The sequence below is a fragment of the Triturus cristatus genome, chromosome 7 (genome assembly GCF_964204655.1).
Source record: "Triturus cristatus chromosome 7, aTriCri1.1, whole genome shotgun sequence".
Taxonomy (NCBI): domain Eukaryota; kingdom Metazoa; phylum Chordata; class Amphibia; order Caudata; family Salamandridae; genus Triturus; species Triturus cristatus.
In genome coordinates, this window is record NC_140590.1 from 948,824,977 (window position 1) to 948,846,474 (window position 21,498).

At 45.5% G+C, this 21,498-nt stretch overlaps 1 protein-coding gene across 5 annotated transcripts in view; it reads left to right on the top strand.

Annotated features, from left to right (window-relative positions):
* Positions 1-2,408: 2,408 nt before the first annotated feature.
* Positions 2,409-21,498, top strand: part of MYOT (myotilin) — a 476,183-nt gene continuing 457,093 nt past the window's right edge. For 2 of the 5 annotated variants that reach the window (XM_085617966.1, XM_085617971.1), the window contains exon 1: positions 2,409-2,596. The gene's annotated coding sequence lies outside the window, so the exon portion shown is untranslated. The remainder of the gene's footprint in view (positions 2,597-21,498) is intronic. The other 3 variants (XM_085617967.1, XM_085617968.1, XM_085617969.1) reach the window with 3 other exon arrangements.

The window sequence follows — 21,498 nt, forward strand, 5'->3', positions numbered from 1 at the left end:
CAAATCATCTTTGGTACTCAGGCCGGTGGTAGCAATGCCTAGTTCCATGCAGAATTGTTTAAGTTCGCGGTGGCTATATTCTTCCAACTTATCCATTTGGAACTTTTCAGTGGAACCGCTATCTTTGGCTGACATCGTGGTTTTGTCGTGGGGTGAGCTACTCTCTGTACGATTACGCGTTGATTCGGATCGCGCCGCTGGCCACCAATGTTAGACGGACCGGGAGGGTCGGCCGAGGACAAGGGGAGAGGTCTCCGAGGAGAGCCGTCTCCAGCGATCGTACAGATAAATAACTTCCCCCCCCACAGACAGATACCACACAAGGAGATGAGTTAGCGTTCTTTATAAGCACTTCTTACGGTACGATGGAAAGGTACAAGGAGGTCTGGACTCAGGGGTCCCCTCGATTCAAGTCTCTCAAGGTGGGAAAAGGGGGTAGCGGGATAGTCTGGTTACCAGTCTGGTAGTTGAGGTGGTATGGTGGGTAGCTCACAATCCTAGAGCTTGGTGGTCTAGCTGGTACGGGCCGCGGCAGCGCCAGCAGGTCCCAGTGAAGATGGTCGATACACGGTCCGCGGCAGCGCCAGCAGGTCCCAGTGAAGATGGTTGATGTACGGTCCGCGGCAGCGCCAGCAGGTCCCGGTGAAGATGGTCGTTACAACGGGCCGCGGCAGCGCCAGCAGGTCCCGACGAGGATGGATGTTGCAGAAGGCCGCGGCAGCGCCAGCAGGCAGGACGATAGTTCACAAGATAGGGCTACGGCAGCGCCAGTAGTCCGTCAAGGCTGAGTTCTCTCGGTGTCTCTCGACTCCAGGATACAACTACTTCCTGCTCCGGAGCTGCTCCAGTTATAGGGCAGGTGCCCTTTGATGTCCGGACCCTCGCACTTGGAGGTCGGAGGGTCCGGGATGAAGGTGTCCAGACACCCAGCGGGGGGGTGGAGCCGGTGCCTGGGGGAGCTGGAGGCGATCGTCACCTGGCGGGGGAGAGTCCTTGGCGCTTCGTTCTCCCATTGACCTGCCAAGTGGTCCGCTCACCTCCTGGGTGGATGGTGGTGCCGGGATGTCGGGACCGGCCAGGCCCAGGGTTAGGGTCGGGGGGAGGCCACGCGGCCTCGTGGCGCAGGGCCCAAGATGGCGGCTTGACCCGGCCGAGGGAGCCGGTGGTGGCTTGGGCCCGTGATACATGGAGGTCCGAGGGCAGGAGTCCCGTCGGGAGACGGGGTGCGGGTGATTCTCGTGGGTCACGCCTGGTGGGCCGGGGCTTGGGCCCTGTCAGGCGGGGAGGGAGCAAGCCCTTCGTGTGGCCTGTCCAACAGTCACTTTATGATGTTCAACTTCATTAAACTCTGTTCCACTGACGCTACTTCACTCTATGCCACTCCACTCTACAGGACTCAACCCCACCCTATGCCATTCTACGACACTACACCCCTCTACGAATCTCTACACAATTCCCTCTTTGCCACTTCAATCGACTCTATTCTATGACACACTACTCCACTCTACTACCCTCCACTCTATACCATTAAGCTCTATGACAATGTACTCTGCTGTTCGCCACTCTACACAGCACCCTATTCGTCTCTGCTCTACAACACTCTACTCAAATGACACTGTGCTCAAGTCTACACCAATCAACTCTACGCCCTTCCCCACCCTTCACAACACTCCATACTACTCCATGACACTCCACTTCACCCCTCTCCATGTCACTCAACTCTACTGTACACAACTCAATGCTACTTTATGTCACTCCATTACAATACTCCACTTTACAATACTCCACGCCATTCTCCTTTACCCTGCTAACTTTTGCCATGCTGAGCAGCAGCCACTCCGGTGTACAACATTGCTAAAACATTTTGGCAAAGTCAATACCTCTTCTATAGAACTACCGATGGGCTTTGCCAATGCTCGTTTATTTTAGCCCAAGCGGCTGCCCAGCTTGAAAAAATCCTTCAGTCACTCCTGGCTTTGTAGCCAACCGCACGTTGTAATCTAGGATGCGCAGTTTCCCTAGTAGCATCCGTAGTATTGGTTGGAAAAATTGCAGCGTTATTGGCGGAAAAACCGGCCTTGGGGCCGGAAAGAGTCAGAGAGAACATGGACATTAGCCGCCTAGCTGACCATATCTAACCATCTGTAGTACAAAGACTGCTCTCGTGCAACGGGCTCAGGACAACGGACCTACGCTTTAAGACTTTATAATAAATATCTTTTTTTCTTGTAGTTGTTCACCTCGTCCGTCTAGTTTTCAAAATATTAAAGCACATAGTTTAAGTCAGATATTCTTCACGTTTAGTGCTTTCCTACCTAGCGCTGAAGTCAGCTGGCAAAAAGGCAGAAATCCGAGTGCCCTGTGAGATCACTGGCTTGATTTACTTCCTGGCCGTTCGCGTGCCGCCCGGTAGCTTCGGGGACTGCAGCTAGCTGGGTCTCAGACCATGACGAGCCCTGCGCGCGTGCTTTCTCGGTGTCCTGTGTGTTTGGGATTGTTCAGGGAATACCCTCCGTCACGCGCCGGCCTGTCTCACGCCCAGCAGCACCGAGAGCGGAGCAGAAACATTTTCACATTGGACGAAAAGTACTACCAGGTATGTACTAGCACGTAATTCAATCATTTATTCAGCACGCAGGGAAGATGATATGAAGCGGGGTCGGGACTCTGTGTAAAAAAACATTTAATCTGAGACAACGAACCCTCAAATGCGGTGTATACCCCTTTAATTTACCCGGGCAATTTGATTTACAGGTTGTGTGTGCCGTGGAAAATCACGGAATGGAGGAACAGAAACGTGTTAAGTTTTCTTTAAATTCTCATTGAAAGTTTCCTTGGCTGAGCGTGCTACGTGCAAGCTGATTTATTGGTCGCCACCTGTTCCTCTCCTCAAGCTTGTCCATCCACGGCGGTAAAATTAGACCTTAGTGAGGAACTATTTCTACGAGGGAATGAGCCTCTGCGCCCCAGAGACCAAACCAATTAGCGCCTAGAGTGTTAAACATGGAGCCTTTTAGTGAATGACAAAGGCAGTCTGAACCCTGGTTATGCATTATCTAATTTAAAGATAACATGCTGCTCCGAGGGACTGGCGGGTGCTCGGAGTAGAATTCATGTGTGGTCCCCTCAGAAGTAGAAGGTGCTTTACATATTCCTTAATTTCACAGCAGTAAATTAGTTAATTGAAGTATTGTTTAAATATTTGGACTAATTGGCTTTCTAATTTCGTTCGATTTTTAACCGTGATATGGCGCGGTAGGTGTAATTGGAGTGTTGGCTTGTCAGGTGAAAGTAGTTCTGTTTTATCAATAGTAAATGAGAAAGTAATGCAGCAGAGCTGTGGGATCTATAAAGTGTCTGTCCTGGGACCCTTGCTTGCTTCATGAACTTTCAGAGATCATGATGCTGTGTGTAACCTACTACTTACGCAAATTACTTTCACAAATGTGCTCACCTTCGCATCAACCAGTATGAATAGTATGTTGCATGTTTACTCTTGTGTGTCTACAATGCTTGATTTGTACCTATCCTCAGAAGTGGTGGGCACCAGCTCTCAATTTTGGGAACCAGGACTTGTCATTATTAGACTTTGATAGCAACGGAGACGAAAGGAGCAAAGGGAACAACATAGCTGCCAACTGTCCCGTTTTTGCCAGGACAGTCCCGGCAAGTTGGGGACTGTCCCGGGTAATACGCTATCCTGGGACTGTCCCAGTGATTGCGCTTCCAGCCCTGCCAAGACAATTGCGGTGGAAATTTCAAACTTTGGGCCTGAGAGTTGGAAAAATTCTCCTAGCCAGCTGAATGGGAGGATTTTTTCTAACTCAGCTACTTTTAAGCTTGAAATTCCCATCTCAATTCCCTGCAATTGTCTCTTTATTGAGTAGACCCTATAATCTGCACTATGATAAGTAGGCAGAGTCCTATTATGCTAATTATGTGGGTTGGGCAGAGTGAATGGGCCTTTGGGGCAGTGGGTGTGGTAAGGTTTCAAGTAAGAAATTGATAGCTGTGCTGCAAAGTGTCCCTGGAATTTATTTCCAAACAGTGGCAGCTATGGAACAAGCACTGGTAAATGCACGAGGTGCTGCCTATGATAAATAGTAAGCTGTTTTTTGTTGTAAATTGTAGCTTGCTGAGTAGTTGTAAAATATAAATTACAGAAAGTTTGTTAATGTGTTATGACTTGTTTATGTACAAAAAGTTAATTATTGTGCTGTTACTAGGGCTATAGTGCAGGTAAGTAATAGTAGAATTTTGAAAAATGAAAGAGGGAAATAATAGGATTAATTGATGTAATAGCATTATTATGTGTTTAGAGGAGTTCTGACAACTTTTGGGCCAGGTGCCAGTGCACACCATTGACATCCTGACCCTAGTGCCTGCAAGGTAACAGCACTCATGACTTCTTATTTAGTTGTTAAATATAGCAATCATTGGTGTTTAGAGTTCTGACAACCTTTGGCCCTGGTGCCACTGCACCTGTAGCACCAATGAAATCTTGGCCCTTGTGCTAGATATCTGCTTTTCTGTCTGTTTAGTTGTAAAATATAACAATATTATGTGTTTAGAAAAGCTCTGACAACTTTTGGACCTAGTGCTACTGCACCTTCTGCACCATTCAAATCATGACCCTGTTGCCTGAATGATAACTGCACTTGTGACTGCCTGTTTAGTGGTAAAATATAGAAAGATTTGGTGTTTAGTGGAGTTATGACAACTTTTGTCCCCGGGGCCACTGCACCTGCTGCATCATTTAAATCAAGCCACTTTCGATTGCAAGGTAAGTGCACTTGTGACTGCCTCTTTAGTAGTAAAATGTAGCAATATTGGGTGCATAGAGGTGTCCTGACAACTTTTCGGCCTGGTGCCACTGCTGCACCATTAAAATAATGACCCTGTTGCCTGCAAGGTAACTGCCCTAGTGACTGCCAATTTAGTAGTCAAATTTAGCAATATTTGGTGGAGTTATGAGAACCTTTGGCCCAGCTGCCACTGCACCTGCTGCAACAGTTAAATCAAGGCCCTTTTAACTGCACGTTAACTGCAATTGTTACTGCCTGTTTAGTAGTCAAATATAGCAATATTATGTGTTTAAACGCGTTCTGACAACTTTTGGACCCAGTGCCACTGCACCTGCTGCACCATTCAAATCATGACTGTTGTGTGCAAGGTAACTGCACTTGTGACTGCCTGTTTAGTAGTAGAATATAGCAATTTTAGGTGTTTAGTGGGGTGCCTAGAGCTTTTGGTCTTGGTGTCACTGCACCTGCTGCACCACTGAAATGATGACCCTGTTGCCTGCAAAGTAACTTCACTTGTGATGCCTGTTTAGTTTAACATTTTAGCAATAATATGGGTTTAGTGGGTCCTTGGAGCTTTTGGCTCAGGTGCCGCTGCACCATTCAAATCAAGTCCTTTTTAACTACAATTGTGTTTAGTAGTCAAATATAGCAATATTATGTGTTTAGAGGAGTGACAACATTTTGGGCCTGGTGCTACTGCACCTGCTGCACCATTCAAATCCTGATCTGATTTTCTGCTGGGCAACTGCACTTGTGACTGCCTGTTTAGTAGTAGAATATAGCAATTTTAGGTGTTTAGTGGGGTGCCTAGAGCTTTTGGTCTTGGTGTCACTGCATCTGCTGCACCACTGAAATGATGACCCTGTTGCCTGCAAAGTAACTTCACTTGTGATGCCTGTTTAGTTTAACATTTTAGCAATAATATGGGTTTAGTGGGTCATTGGAGCTTTTGGCTCGGGTGCCACTGCACCTGCTGCACCATTCAAATCCTGATCTGTTTTTCTGCTGGGCAACTGCACTTGTGGCTGCCTGTTTAGTAGTAGAATGGAGCTTGTGTTATATTAACTTTATTTTTAACACATGGTGTTTATTACAACATTTAGAAGTTGATCATAATGACCAAATAGATTAAGTTGAAAAAATCAATCCGATAATGCCTACAAAGTGCAAAGAAAGGTACTGAGGCATGACCAGGAAATGCCACAAATATTCTTAGGCTAAAGTATCTGATTTACACAACTAAGTTATAAAAAGCAAACATTCCAGCATCCTGTTAGAAGCTGTCTGCCTTTTCTGTGGGAAGAGATCCTATCTTGATGGTGAATAGAGCTTAAATAGTGTGAACAGCTTTAGTAGACGTATCGTAAATGCTTGCAGCCAGAGGAAGTTAACAAAAAAAAGTTCCACACAAAAGCGAATGAACACAGTATTTCGGCCATTTCCAACCTGTATTCAGTACAGCTAAAAAAAAAAAAGCCTATTGTGTTAAGTGCCTGTGAGGAGATGGGACCACCTCATGGTGTTGTGACTGGGACGAGGCGGACCTTAATCAGGGTAATGAAGATTACCAGTAAGTATTGGTTCATTGCCTAGTGTGGTGATAGGTAATGAATGGTTACATTTGACTATTGCTGCATGTATTTACCGTGATGGGTAAATATTTTTTGTTTGCATTTGTTTATGTTGTGTGCAAAGGCACAAAGTGCAGTGCATATGAACATAATGGTTTGAGTGGCTTGTGGTCTTGATTGATGAGCAAGGAGGACACAGAGGGAACAAGTAGGTGATAGATTTGCATTCAACACTATTTAAATATTCACAATGTCCAGGACTAGAAGAGGATTGGGTAAGAAGGAGGGAAGGGAACAGCAGCCTTGCTGAGCATCACACTGAAAGAAGCGGGCTTTGGCCTCAGGTTTTGGAACGTGGAAGTGAGAAGCTGGCGGCAGGCTCTAATGGGCTGGCATTCCAGAGCAGAAACAGAGTAGCAGTATGGTTCTGAATTAAGATCTGTGACATTGCACTTTGGAAACTTCTAATAGGAGGTCAGATGTGGAGGTTGGGTATAGTTGGGTTATGTTATTAGTTTTGGTAGTGCGCTAACGGCTATCCAGATCGTGCTTCCTGGAACTAACAGTAGTGGCATGTGTTAGAAATGGGGTTTCTGGTTGGCTAAGGTGTACACCTAAACCAGGCAGAACCCACCACTCTAGTCAGGGTAAGGGAGTTACACACCCAAGATAACCCCTGCTCACCCCCTTGGTAGCTTGGCAGAGCAGTCAGGCTTATCCGAGAGGCAATGTGTAAAGCGTTTGCGCAACACACTCACACAGCAGCGACACACTAGGCACACCACAAGAGACTCCAAACAAGGTTATTTAAAAATAGCCTTTGTGTTACCCATAAAAACACATTAGAACACAATCATATATCTTACACTGTGCCACTGGCTCTTGTCATGACTTCACAGGGATTACGTAAATCGTTAGGCCAATCGGGCCACTGTCATAGCATCACGTATATAACAGTTAGTGAGGACAATCAGTGACTACTGGTAAGGTGCTCTTAGCACTAGACGTTATGCAAACATAATTAGCAGTGCCCCCTAGGAAACACTTCTAGTGTGCACATCTTGGGTATGTCTTTCCAGTATCACTATTGGTAAAAGAACACCCCCTAAACCTTTACATCAGGGCAATACACTCATGACACGGTACATGGGGTGCCAGGACCCTGGCAATGTGTCGCCTAAAACGTAATCACCTCAGGCATAGTGCTTATAACTGGCCAGCGGGCCACATAACCATACGAGGCAGTAACTCTCCACTCCACATGGAGTACAGGAGTCTCCGCTTCTCCCCCCTTTGGGAAATGCAATAATGTACTCTGGGCCCCGTCCTAGGCTTGCCCCGCACTGCCCTTTTCAAAAGCGAGGGCCTAGGCCAATGGGGCCGGCCGTGCCCTTAACCAAGCAAAGCCGTATTCTTTTCATGCAAATGCCCCTGAAGGGGGGAGGACCTCACCCAGCCCCTTTTCAAAAGAAATGGCCCAGCAGTCCCGCAGAGGTGCGGGGGCCTGCCAACAACAAATGCAGCATGCACAGGCCCCTGAGGGTGGGAGGACATCACCCGGCCCCTTTTCAGGAGAAATGGCCCCAGCATTCCCACAGGTGTGTGGGGGGGGACTGCCAACAACAAATGCGGCATGCACAAGCCCCTGAGGGTGGGCACACACACACTGTCCACTCTGGTGGGGCAACCTCCCTCGGCCACCTGGGTCTCCTCAGTCTCTTGCTGGCGCTCGGACCCTCCTCTTGACTGCACCAGGAGTCCGTGAGGCTCCGACTTGTTCTCGCCACCGACCATGCCCAGAAACAGGCTTAGGCAGCACGCAGGGCTCTCCCCTTCCTTAAGGGGGCCCCGCCCATGACCAGGCATCCTCCTCCTGACTTCCTGCCTCTAGAGGGCTGATAGCGTACGGAGCGAAGTCTCCGTCAACTTGGCTCATTTCCTTACACTATGTGGGGTAGCATCCCAGGGCCACTCAGCAGAACCCCGGATGCAGCAATCTGCACCGATGCGCCAATACGGGGGGAGAGTGCTCTGCTTCCTTGAGCTCTCCCCTGTTGATCTCACTCAGCACTACGGTCCCTCTTGAGGAGGACCAGAGAACTGCGTACAGCGGTCCTGGAGTGCTCCACACACTGGTTTACAGAAAAATGAGAAAAATATGAAGCGCTCAGCCTGTCTCCTTCAAGACACAACCAGGGAGCAGGCAGCTCTCTTCTCTAGGAATTTGCAAGGGCAGAGCTGGGCACAGGCAGGCCAGCGCAAAGGCTTGTGCGGTAGAAGTTGCAGTCCTTCCCTCAACAGTAAAGTCCAATGGCGGATCCTCCTGGCGCACTGAGGTCCGCGCAGTGTTTCAGCTCCATGAGTTCCAAGTAAGCTCTAAAACATGGGGTCACAGCCCCGATATTTATAGTACTTAGTCTTTGTTCTCTACTGGTAGAGGGCTCGGAGTTCTGGGGGCACATTGCAAGTGCACAACACTCCCCATTGTATGTGTAAGGTCTGGCCCCAGACACACCATAGGGGGGCAGAGCCATCACTGTGTAAGACAGGCACAGCCCTATTCAGGTGCAGGTGCTACTCCTCCCACCACTCCAAATGCAGACCAGGCCTATCCAGCCTAGCGCTGACTCATCCAGACTCTCTGAAGCCACTGCACCTCCTCAGCCCCTGTCACTCTAAAGCCAGACAGTCAATACACATCCTAGCAGAGGACGAAAGACGCATAGCACACAGAAATGCCTACTGTGAAAAGAAACAACAATATCTCAACTAGTGTCATTAAGGGAGTCAATTAGACGAGTATGTACAATACATTACAAGAAAAGGAAGAAGGGAGACTCTGGATATGTTTCATAAATGTGCACGTGGTATTATATATTTAAAGTAACAAAATGAAGGTACAGTTGTAACAGCACTGAAGGCATAGAATGCAGAGGCAGCCCGAATTGGGCTTGGTGCACAATTGTGATCGTGACACAAAAAAGTGGTGACGCAAGTGACAATGTGAAATCAGCGAGAAGGCGCACAGTGACAAGAATTGTGAAATATGTACAGTGAACTTTGTGGTTCAAAGGAACAATTTACAATATTGGGGTATGTGATGACTGAGCGATTTATTTGAACCACCAAAGGTTTGGCGCCATTAGTTGCGCTGAGGAGTCGACGATGTTTCGATCCTAGTGAGTCAGGATCATCTTCAGGACCGGGTAGCCAGGTTGGCAGTGCTGTACAGGGAGGGAAGAAGAGGGGTCCGGGTGCGGAAGGGGACGGCGGGAAGGCGCGTGTGGATGGTGTCAATGCAGGAGGCTGGGCCTACCTGATGGTCAGGTTGAGTAGAGAGCACAAGGTAGCAGGCGGTCGAGGCGTGGCGCAGCAAAAAACATCTGTGAAAGGGGATGGGCTGGTGGCTGAAAGACCGGAGGGGGAGAATAGGTAAGAGGAGCTGCGGCGCTCAGGTTGAGGTGAGCATAGGGCGTGGAAAGGCCAGGTGGGAAGACTGTTGGTGCAGGGCGAGGTTAAGCGTGGAGGCTCCGATGGATACAGGGAGTCCTGTGGATGAGGAAGGGAATGTAATGTAAAGCAGAAGAGGTGGGCTCAATGGAGGCTTGGCAGAGGGCATTAAGGAGATGGCTTACCTTAAAGAGGAAAAATGGTTCCGGCAGGGTCGGGGCATTCAACCTCTGGGCTTCGGGATGTTGTGAGGAAGGCTCTGCGTGGGCGAATTGAGAGCCTTGACGTACACCAGGAGTGGAGGGGGATCTAGTGCGAGAGTCATTGGGAGAATCAGCACAGAGTCTGGCTGGAGACAGGCAGAGCGGGGCGATGAATGAGTGTTCTGGCTTACTGATAGTTGTGGTGTTAATCCAAACGGAAGGTACGAGGGTCAGCGTGGATGAATCTGGAGCCTCGGAGTGGGTATGGAGGAGGGCCCTGGGGCAAAAAACGGGGGAGAATCAGCATGAGGCCAGATTAGGGATGTGCTGCATGAGAGAAAATGCGTGGGGGTTGGGTTTACCGCGAGGTTGGAGTTAATCCAATATGTATGGCAGCGCTCCGGTCAGCTACTACTAAAAGTGGCATTTTTAAAATAGTAATAATAAATCTGCTAACACCACTACGCAGCATTTAACACCACTATTCCAAACATACCAAACTTGATCGCGCTACCCCTCTCATGTCAGGAGTTACCACTGAAGCATATATATGGGAATCCCCAATGCATTCCTATGAGAGGGCATCCTCACAGCAGTGAGAAACCAAATAGGCTGTTTGTCACTACCAGGACATGCCACACAGTTAAGGCACATGTCCTACCTTTTATCTACACTTCACCCTACCCATAGGGGTAGCTAGAGCCTACCGTAGGGGTGACTGATATGAAGTAAAAGGGGAGTCACAGACGTGGCAACCACTTTATATGACACGCCACAGCAGCAGTAAACTGCGCGCGTAGGCCCTGCAGTGGCTGAGGCCGGAGAGAGGTTTGAAAGGCTACTTTGGTGGGTGGTGCAAGCAGCGCTGCAAGCCCACTAGTAGCATTTAATTTACTGGCCCTGGGTATATGGGATACCACTGTACAAGGGACTGACGGGTAAATTAAATATGCCAAACCGGTGTAGACCGATCTACCAAGTTTACCATAGAGAGCACATGCACTTTAGCACTGATCAGCAGTGATAAAGTGCCCAGATTCATAAAACCAACAACAACAGGTCAGAAAAAATACAGGAGGAAAGCAAAAAGGTCTGGGATGACCCTGCAAAAAGGCCCAAGTCTAACAGCATCTACAAGAGATATGGAAATGCCATGGATAGGTGGGAATACCAATGTGCAGATCTTGTACAGGGCTCAGCTATTTGAACCTAGGCACCCATTTTTAAAGAGGAATAGTCATGTAAGGGTGTTTTGGGGTAAACTGGAAAAAAGGCAAAGATTGTGTCTCTGAAGCAAAGGTGCTTTAATGGGAGGCCAATGAAGAGGCTGTAACCGTAACAAGGTTGTTAGGGGCTTTGGCTTTGTGAAAGGGTTGTGAAGAGAACGTTTTACAGTTATTTAGTAGGTGAAATCTTGCACAGTAACGATAGTGAAGAGGGTGCAAAAATGCCTGTCGAGCCTATCAGCGCAATTTTTACCATCCGATGTTTTGCGTCATAAGAAAGATATCTCACAACTACATGATGTTGAATCTGCAGCTATATGGATGCTCCTGTTTATCAGTTGCAGTTCTCAAAGGTGCAAAAAATACAAATTTACTCTATTTATGCAAGCAAAATGTATGAAACTTTAAAGCATCTTTGAGCTTGTGAAAGGAGCTGCCTTTTCAAGGTCTGCCTACAGACGTCTTTAGCGTTTGATGGTCCGCGTTTGATGGTCCTCGTGTTACCAATTCTTCAAAAAGTTCAATAAGTTCTGCAGAGAGAGTGGGCTTTGGGTCACCAGCCTCCAGCCATTAGCTTGCAGGCGTTTTCCATAGTTTGTCATTGCCTGGAAGTGTTGTCCACCATGGTCATGACATTACAAGGAGGCTACGTTGTCCTATTTCTGTTCCCATTAAGTTTCGGTGATAGGGCATAGAGTGCTTCTTTTGTTAGACTGCAGATGTGACCTATAGTTTGAGGCCCACTGTGATTTCCTTGATGTATTTGTTTTACTGACTCAACAATTTGATTTTTGATTTATGTTTTTCTTTTGTTTAGTAAGGGCTTGCTGTTTGGATTCGATAGTCTGTCTTAAATGAACGCATAATGGCAATTAGCGAATATCTCTGTGCCTTTGTTTTACTTTGCTTCCACGATAACAACTTATTCAATTTACTTTATTTTTGTTCACAAAGAAACTATGTACATGCACAGAACACCAAGAATATCTACTATGCAATATTTTGCTGAGTATGCCTTCTACTTAACAGCACAGCTTTCATTTTATGATTCCTTCCACAACAGTTCATTGTGGGTACTCCTTTTTTTTTTTTTTTTTTTTTTATAATTGCTCATTAATAATGGTTAGTACAATATTCAGTCATCTCAGCATATTGCAGCCGCGCATAACAGTATTGTATCACACGATATCAATTTAAATAGTCTTAATACAAACAAAGAACTCACAAAGCTTCACTAATCCGCGGTATGTTAACCTTCAACTGGAAACTTTCCTGACCTAATTAAGCAACCGTGTATCTAAATTTTGCATTCAGAATTGTGACAGCCTAATAGCATACAACTTGCCTTAAATTCGCTACTCTAGTTCCATTTCATTTTACACTCGACATCCTTACCCCGTGCCAATAGTTATTATTGACAACTTTTTCACGGCACTCAAAAGAACATTACGTTTAATAATAATTAGCCACCCACATGGGCAATTATAATCCAGTTTTTATTTTCTCCAGCACTCTTTTTTTTTTTTAGACCTTCTACCTTTTTCAAGGTAGACGGCCATCTGTTTTCAACTTCACCACCAATAGGATAGTGTTCCAGTCGGTTAATGGGGTACCAGCCCTAGTCACTTCAATTGTATCGTAATATATGCTACCTCCTCGATGGTCAATTTTCGTAGAACTTGCAACCACTTTGTAACATGAGGTGCTTTCCAACACATGGCATATTAGGCGTTTCTGTGACCATTGAGATACATATATATATCACTTCATTTGTTGTGGTCTGCTTAATAAACCCAGTAGAAAGGTCAGTGGGTAGCCTCTATTTCGTTTACTTGTCAACTCGGTAATTAGGGATTCAATTGGAGACCAAAATTGCCTAATGTTAATGTCTGGGCAATCCAAGACCATATGAAAAACCTTTTCCACATATGGGGCAAGCATCACACACTCCAGCATACATTTTCGCAAATGTCCACGGGGTATGTACGGGGCAAACATCTGCCTGGGGTAAATTTGAAACGTGAGCTTCTATTCACTTTTTTGGGTGTATTCCCGAGCTTGTGTCCATTCTGAATCAGATATGTCCCGGCCTATTTTGTGTTCTCAGATTGTCTGCAGTGTGGATGTAGGTTAGGTCCAGAGTGGGAGCTAAGGCGTAAATTAATGAGTGATACAGTTACCACAAGGCTTTGCAGTCCGTGTGTCAGTAGGGTATATCATACTTCAGGCTTCGGTGTCTCTTTCCCTGCTTCCTTCCAGGTTAGTTCAAGTGCCCTGAGTAGTGCATTGTATGGTGTACATTGGCCGACACTATGTTGAAAGTCTTATTTAGCAGCTTCAGATGTGCACTGCAAACCTTTTACGAAAAGATCCCCGGGCGTTTTGGCCTCAGCCTGCTTGTATGGGTAGTTCTTGTTCTTTTTTGCTACTTTAGTGAATTTTGGCTCGCAGTGCTTAATTTGTGTAAGAAAGAGTGCTGGTGCTCGAAGTCCTGCTAAGAAGCCAGGGGCAAGTGCAATTAAACGTCACTTCAGCGAATACCAAGGCTGGCAGTCTTTAATCCCCTACCAGACAGTCCCTGCACCTTTTTCTAGCTCTTGCAAGTTATTGCTTTGTCCCTTTGCTGCGGTTCTTTTGTCTTTCTCTTCTCTGCCTTTCTGATCTATGAGTTTTTCCCTCTCTTGCATTCGGTAAATATCTGATGTGGGAAATTAGTGCCCGTTGTACTACCTGTATGACACTGCTCCTACCTAAGGGTTAGAGTTATAGGGTGTCAACAGTAAAGCCTACCCATCTCACCGGGTCCCACTATCCGGACCCGGTGAGATGGGTAGGCTTGACTGGCCCTGACACGAGCAGTAGAAACCTGAAAGGTTATGGCTTCTCCCTTGATGTCAGTTCCACCGGGTACTGTTGACACCCTATAACTCTAACCCTTAGGTAGGAGCAGTGTCATACAGGTAGTACAACTTATGTGCTGTATTTAAACTGATACTAATCATTAGGTCATGTTTTGTAGATTGTAGTTTTTTACTAGGTCCTGAAGAATCCCAGTCATTGTACTAGAAGCGAGAAACATGTTGACCACACCATTTGCACTCTAGCCCTGGTCCATTCCGGGAAACCATAGTTCCCCTGAGTACCGGCTATCCTTGATTTTATTTGTGGCAGAGGACCACCAGAATAAAAATAGCTTTCCGGTACCTTAGGCCACATTTTATCCTCACCCACACTATCTACTCTGTCCTGGCCCCTCACCCCCACTTCACTCATAGGCAGTTGGATAAAAGATCTCCGATAAAGAGCCCCTCTTAGAGGTGAGCCCGTTGGGCATTGCACCGCCTGCCCGACGAGGAACATTGCCGATGATGAAGCATGACACTCGCAAGGGTGTGTGAGGCCATTATATCCAACTAATTGGATACCCAGGGGTTGTCCTCCATTGAGCACTAACCCTTTTTCCCTAGTGATCTTTTCCTCTTTCCTGTCCTAAGGAACAGCCCAGTCATCTCTTTTTGTTGCTTTCATATCTGGGGCTACGACTGTGGCCAGACCTTCCATTCTCTTGTGAATGGTAATTAATGCCCTACTGGATCACAATTGATCCTTGTCTTCCCCTACCTTTTGTCATATATCCATAACATGGAAAAATAATCTCCTCAATTTGTGTGTTTCTACCAGGAACAAAACCACTTTGCTCACAGTGTATCAGATCTGTCAGGTTTGAAATCACATATGTGGCAATGATCTTACCCAACATCTTACAATCAGTATTTAGCAATTCACGAGGTCTGTATGACTTGACATCAATTTGGTCTCATCCTTGTTTGAGTACAACAACTATTATAGTTTCTCAAGAAGACACGGGTAACACCCGTAGGTTATAGGCATCTACATACATGGAGTGAAACTTAGTGGCAATACTCGCAAGGGCATATCTGTGACTTACCACACTCACAAAGCACTTCGCACTGGTCTATTGGCACCCCACACCCCTCACAGCCAGGAAGGAGAGGGAATGAAATTCAAGAACGAGATGTGGGGGGAAGTCTAGAAGGTTCTCACACTTCAAAGCTGGAGCCCTGTTTAAATATTGGACTCTCAGACCAACTCTTCAGCACACTTCTACACCTGCAGACACTACAGAAGAAGGAATTCCCAGTTGCCAGGAGACTGCCCTGTTGCTTGAGGCCTGCCCTGCTCCACAAGAAGGAATACAAGACCTACTCCCTTCATTCCAGGCTACCTAAGTGACTTCAAGGGCTGGCCTCCTATTCTGAGCTGCAGGAACATAACCGGCTCCAAAGGCCTATTTGCAACTCCCCAGCTGATCTGCTGCAGCTGGATCTGCTTCTGAGCCTGCCTGAGCCTGCTGGCCTTTGCTACAGTGAGTCTCTGATCCCCAAGATCCCCAGGTCATAGGCCCAAAGTTGGCATCAGAGTGCGCTCTTCTGAAGAAAAAGGGAGAAATCCTGAAATTTGGGGCTCTTAACAACCGCGAATGGCCCATTCACGCTGAGATCTTGCTGCCCTCGACAGCCGCCAATGTGAAGTTCCGGTGGACCCAACTCTTCGTGTTACAGCCACCGCCAGCGATGATCAGCAACACGAGATCTGCACTTAGCGCTACACTGACAACAGCCTATCATGACCGCCAACACAAAGCTCCAGAAGCAACCATCCACGACACCCGCCAGGATCTTTGCACTACAGCAACAACAGTCGGTGATACCCGGCCTACCCTTCGTGCTACAGCAACAACCATCTGCAATGCTCTCCTGGCGGCCTCCTCCACCACGAATTGGACTCTTCATGCTGGACTTTGAGAAGGTAACGTTTTCAGCGGGACTAATCTGACTCGCGCTCCATGGCAGTCCACTTTGACTTGGTGCTTACTCCCAGTCAAATGCGACCAGATAACTACCAGTGGCGCTTTGTGCATTGATGCAATATAGTTACCTAAAATCTATGAAATTGCATATTTCCAGTTCTACTGATAGGGGTTTTGTTGTTTTGCTGTCAGATAATTTATTGCATTCTAGTCTATTGTACTAAATTGATGAGAGATTTTTCTTGTGCTGTGTTTTTACTTTATTACTGTTTAGGGTCTGCGTAATACATTAAACATTGCCTATAAGTTAAGCCTGACAAGCTAACAGAGGGTTAAGCACAAATACATTTTGTGACTTTTGTGTTTCACCTTGGCAAGGATTGTGGTTGTTGTTTTGAGAAGGGTTTCCACCCCCTCAATCAAAAACCCAATTTCTCACATTGGTGTTAAGTGGTGGGATTTAATAATTGTGTTTGTACTGTGCCATTCAGTGATTTTATTTAACATTACAATCCAATGTAAATAAATTGATACCAGATTCCACCTCCACATTTCTCACAATATACCCCTACTTACAGCTTTGAATGCATCCCATTCTATAGTTAAGTCAAAAGCTGTGTCGTAATTCTCACAAAAATATAGATCAATATTTTCACTGATTTGGGCTCTAGAAGGGGGATTTGAGCAAGGCATCAGTTTGAAACCTACACATGGGGGAAGCTGGAACTGTAGTGAGAGCAGTAATAGGTTGTGATTGGAATCTTTATGACATAAGTATTCTGTACCACACACCCTAAGCACAATTCATATTATTCCTATAAACATGTCTAGTGTGATGTGGATCCCTTGGACAGCAGAGTAATTTTAATAGGGTCTTCAGAGTACATTTCACTCCATATAGCTAGCAGTCCCCACTGCCTTGACCATTGTTAAAATCTGTGAGACAATGCCCTTCATGCTGTATTGCATACTGGAGGGATCGACCTGGGGGATTGACCTGTCTTTATAATAACCATATACAAAGTTATAGTTGCCACCACAGTGACTCGGGTATCAAGTGTCCTAGTCAGGCTTCGTGACAATGCATTAAAAGATTGCCTTGCATTTGTGGCATTTACACTTGCAATGGTTATCTAGAGTACCCACTATTTTTATATATCTATCATCATCTTGATATGTATTCTCTATTATGTATGAAACCCTAGGTGCCCCATGAAAATGCCAAGCATGTAGTGTGGCTTATTTGTCCTCTCCATTTTTCTTCAGTTTATCTAGTTCAGGTTCAGTAAGATGCATCTCTTATAGGCAAGCTAGTTGAACCTTCTTACATTATCTAAAAGTGTATATTCTCTATCTCTTAATTGGTGATCCCATCCCCCGAACATCCAGAGTCTATTGAAAGGATTATAATAGCCATAGTGGTACAGCAACAAGTTGAATTTGCCTGTGGGGGTGGTGGAGCCAAATCAGGATTGTGTTAATCTCTGTAGTGTTGACTGTGTGATCAAACTGTAATATGTATAAGGATATATCATCAGTTAAAATAAAGTGCAATTTATTCCTTTTATTTGCATGAGAAAGTGTGGGCCATGTTCATTACAAACACCCTGTCCTCGGTCATTGGTAGAACATACTATGGTCACCACAACTATTTTAGAAGCAAATAGCAACAATTTACGTATTTCGGTTAGAGTGTCTGATATAAGCAGAGTGAAATGGGGGTGGGGAGTCGACCTGCTTTAATACAATATCCAATATTGAGAACCAGTAAAGCAGAATAAGCGTCATGCAAGGTCACCGATCACCCAAGCGTTGTATGGCAAACAGTATCTTCTGCTGTTATCGGGGTAATCGAAGAGCCCTGTAAGTAGATCAGTCTGTCATATGTTGAGAATATATCTGACCCCTCCTCCAGTGGTTATGGGTCACTATAGGTACATGTTGATTTGGCTTTTTCTGCTTAGGAATGTCTTCACCTAGACTGGCCCTCCTACTAGCCTTTTGCTCATTTGTTGTACCTCTCAGTGGATGTTGAGGCCCATGATGCTCATTCCTTCTCCCTTGCCTCTTACTGATTTGCTTACGGAGGTGATTTATTTCTGCTCTCCAGCCAGGAGCATGCTTCTTCAAATGTGTTGCGTTATCCACTTAGACACTGGGTATATCAATCCATAGATAATATAAAATTTCCGCTGTGTCTATTAACTTCGAGGAAGCTGTTGCATTTTCACTGCACCAAGGTGTATAACAAGGGAAAATGTACACCTTCAGCCCTTCCATTTACCATGGGCCATCTTGCTTTGCTGCTTGTAAAATGTCAACTCTATCACGACAGTGCAATGGCTGAGCCACAGATAGTTCAACAGTCTATGGGTTGCCCACAGAGCAGAAGGACATGCCTGAACTTGATGCACATTCGCAATTGAAAATAATTTTGAGTGAGTACCCGGAATACCAGTAGACATCATGCAGCCTTCGAGAACTATTTCCGCATTTGAGTCCTCCATCGTCTCCTGAAGACCTACCATCCTAATATTGTTCTGGCAAGAGCATCCTTCTGCATCCTCACTCTATCATGGAGATTTTGGGCTTCACATTTCAATTCTTTATGTTGCTGTTACATATTGGCGACCAACGGTCTCACTGCTGCTAAAATAGACTTGTTTTCTGTCGCTATATCTGCATCAATTTACAGTTCTAGGGTATCTATGGTTTGAAGAATAATATAAAACCGATCTGTATGTGGTAGAGAAAAGGACACAGCCAAGGCAAGTGGAGTCTTACTTGTAGTGCCAAGATCTGAGGCACCGACCTCTCGTCGCTACTTCAAATTTCTACTTATTGTTGCTTTACTTTTGCTCTTTTTTTTGTAGCTGATATTGTGGGCATATTGCATTTGTAAGGTGGTGAATCACTGTTACTGCAATCGCTCATGCAGGAAATGTTTATTTCTGTATTAGAAATGAGAAACCAAACCAATCAGAATAACAGTCCAGGGACTGACAAGTGGCCGTAAGTTGGTTATTTCTCCATCAATGTGCAATATGCATGATCACAATCTGGGGGAGGGTATAATAAGTCCCAGCATCTCAGCAGTTGGCTTCCACAACATGCCTACATGGAGGAGAATACATGCAGGAGCTATCCAATATGTGGCATATATCCTGTGTTGATCACACGAAGGTCTGCTTCAGCGATCCTAGCATGAGGGTAAATCAGGTCAGGAGGGAGATTCATCAGAGCGATCCTAGCTGGTATATTAGTTGTTGTGCACACAATTGTGTGCACATCTTTTTGCCCTATTGCAATATCTGGACACTAGCATGTCTGGTAAAGAGGTTGCCTGTTGAGGCATCCCTTCTGATTTGTTAGCTTGTACTGTGCAACTTCCTGGTGCATTGGAAGCTTTGGAAACTGTTGAAAAAACCTAGGTCTCTGTATATCTTTAGTTTTCTTCTGGTTTACACCGTTTTTTTACTTGTTAATTTAACGGTTCTTATGCAATCAACTCTGAACCAGCAAGGACTCAAATCTTGTAACAATTTTAGGAAGGTTGTTATGTATATACAGTGCAGCATATTGTAAGTGAATAAAGTTTTGAGCAGATAATAAAAAGAATACTCATGTCCCTGATTTTGAGCTGGGCGGATTTAGGTGTGTAAATACCGGTTGTCTGGGAGGAATAATTTCCACCAATATCTCCACCAATATCTCCACATATAAATCTGCCTATCATGAGTTATTCTATTCTGTCAGAGATGGAGATTTTACCTGAATAAATTATGCATGGTATTCTCTTTTCCATGTAGTTGACTCTGGTAGAGTGGTACTGGGCAGGAGTGTGGAGGGAGGCAGTGGGCAGAGTAGGATGTGGCGTAGCAGGGAGGGGCATTGCATTCTCCCCCTTGCTATAAGAAATGGTAGGGTGTTACCCGGGGACTGGACTGCACTTGCAGCCCAAGCCTAAAACAAGATTATTGAATGTATTTTGTGGCTGGTAAATTCAGGTTTGGTGTTCCTGCACCCAAATAATCCAGGTGCACAAACACCGGGCCAATTATAATTGGCCAGAGCGGTGTCACACACTCATTAAACCAAACAAGGCTTAGCACCAAGAGGATTTACAATTTTTACTTAGGAGCTACACAGCTCATGGGAATAATTATTTCCCCTCAGCTACTGGTATTGCATCCAAATTAATGTAGTCCTAGCCCTCTTTAATTTCAGAAGAAACCAATATAGCAACCCTCCACTATCTGACAATCACTCCTCCACACCAACAGGTGAAGAAACCTCAGGAAAATGAAGGTGAGAGTGAGAGGGCACCTCACGTACGCAACACCAGGGTTCTCGCCAGTATGCCCACGTTTTATCATCATCGGTTGCCCACTCATAAAAGTCAGGAAACTAGTGTCCAGTGAAAAGAGAAAGGAAACAGATCAAGAAAGAAAAGTTTTTACTGTCCCCATCAAAGAAAGAAGCCCATGTATTGCGAAGAACCAAATGTCCCAAGCAATATTTAAAATTGAGTTAGAAACTCACTTAAAGTAACCCTCTTTATTCAAACTAGTGAGTCTACTCAAAATAAAAGCACTCGATGTTGCTAACCTTTATAAAGAAGGCCAACATGTTTCATTGCCACTTATCTTTGTTCTGGCAAATTCATCAGGGCATAGGGTTTCAATCAAGCACCTCACTGGACAAATGCCTTTATGTTGCGGAAGGGCTGTTAAAAACAGAGAAGAAAACAAAACAGAATAGCCAATTTCTGTTCTATTATCAATAAAAACGGACCAACCACATGTATTCAGAGCGGTGTCACACCTGTTTCTGCATATACATTTTTTTTTCTCAGTTCCTAAAGGAGAAACCTCAAAAACCTTCCATTACCATTGTGAGACATTTCTAAGATGTGGTTTCTAAAACGTGGGCCTGCCACAAAAGAATGGACCCTCTCCAGACTGTAGTTAAAGCTGCCAGCAGGAGGTGATTCAGGAGTACTGAATGTCTGATGGCATCGACCGCCGACATAAGCTGGAGGATGAATCTGGTGATGCTGACATTGTCCACCCGAATATTTTCAGCCACAGGCATCATCTACTACACTTTGCAGCTTATGCGAAGAATGATCAAAACTTTGCTTCTCACTACAACAATCCCAAGCTGTTCTGGAATAGTTCTTTCTTGTAAGACATGGACACTGTGAAAGAGGCAGCTGTTTAAATGGATCGAAATAGGCCAGTGGTTGCTTCTACAGCAAAAGAGTTAGTTACGAGCTATATCTTGAGACCACTGCTATTAAACCGCTGAAACCTGCAACAAACGCAAGGGATTTTTGTTTGCCTAACGCGACCGAGAAAGAAGCAGAATTTTGTTGTGGACATAGAATAGTAATTACTTCATTCATGTATT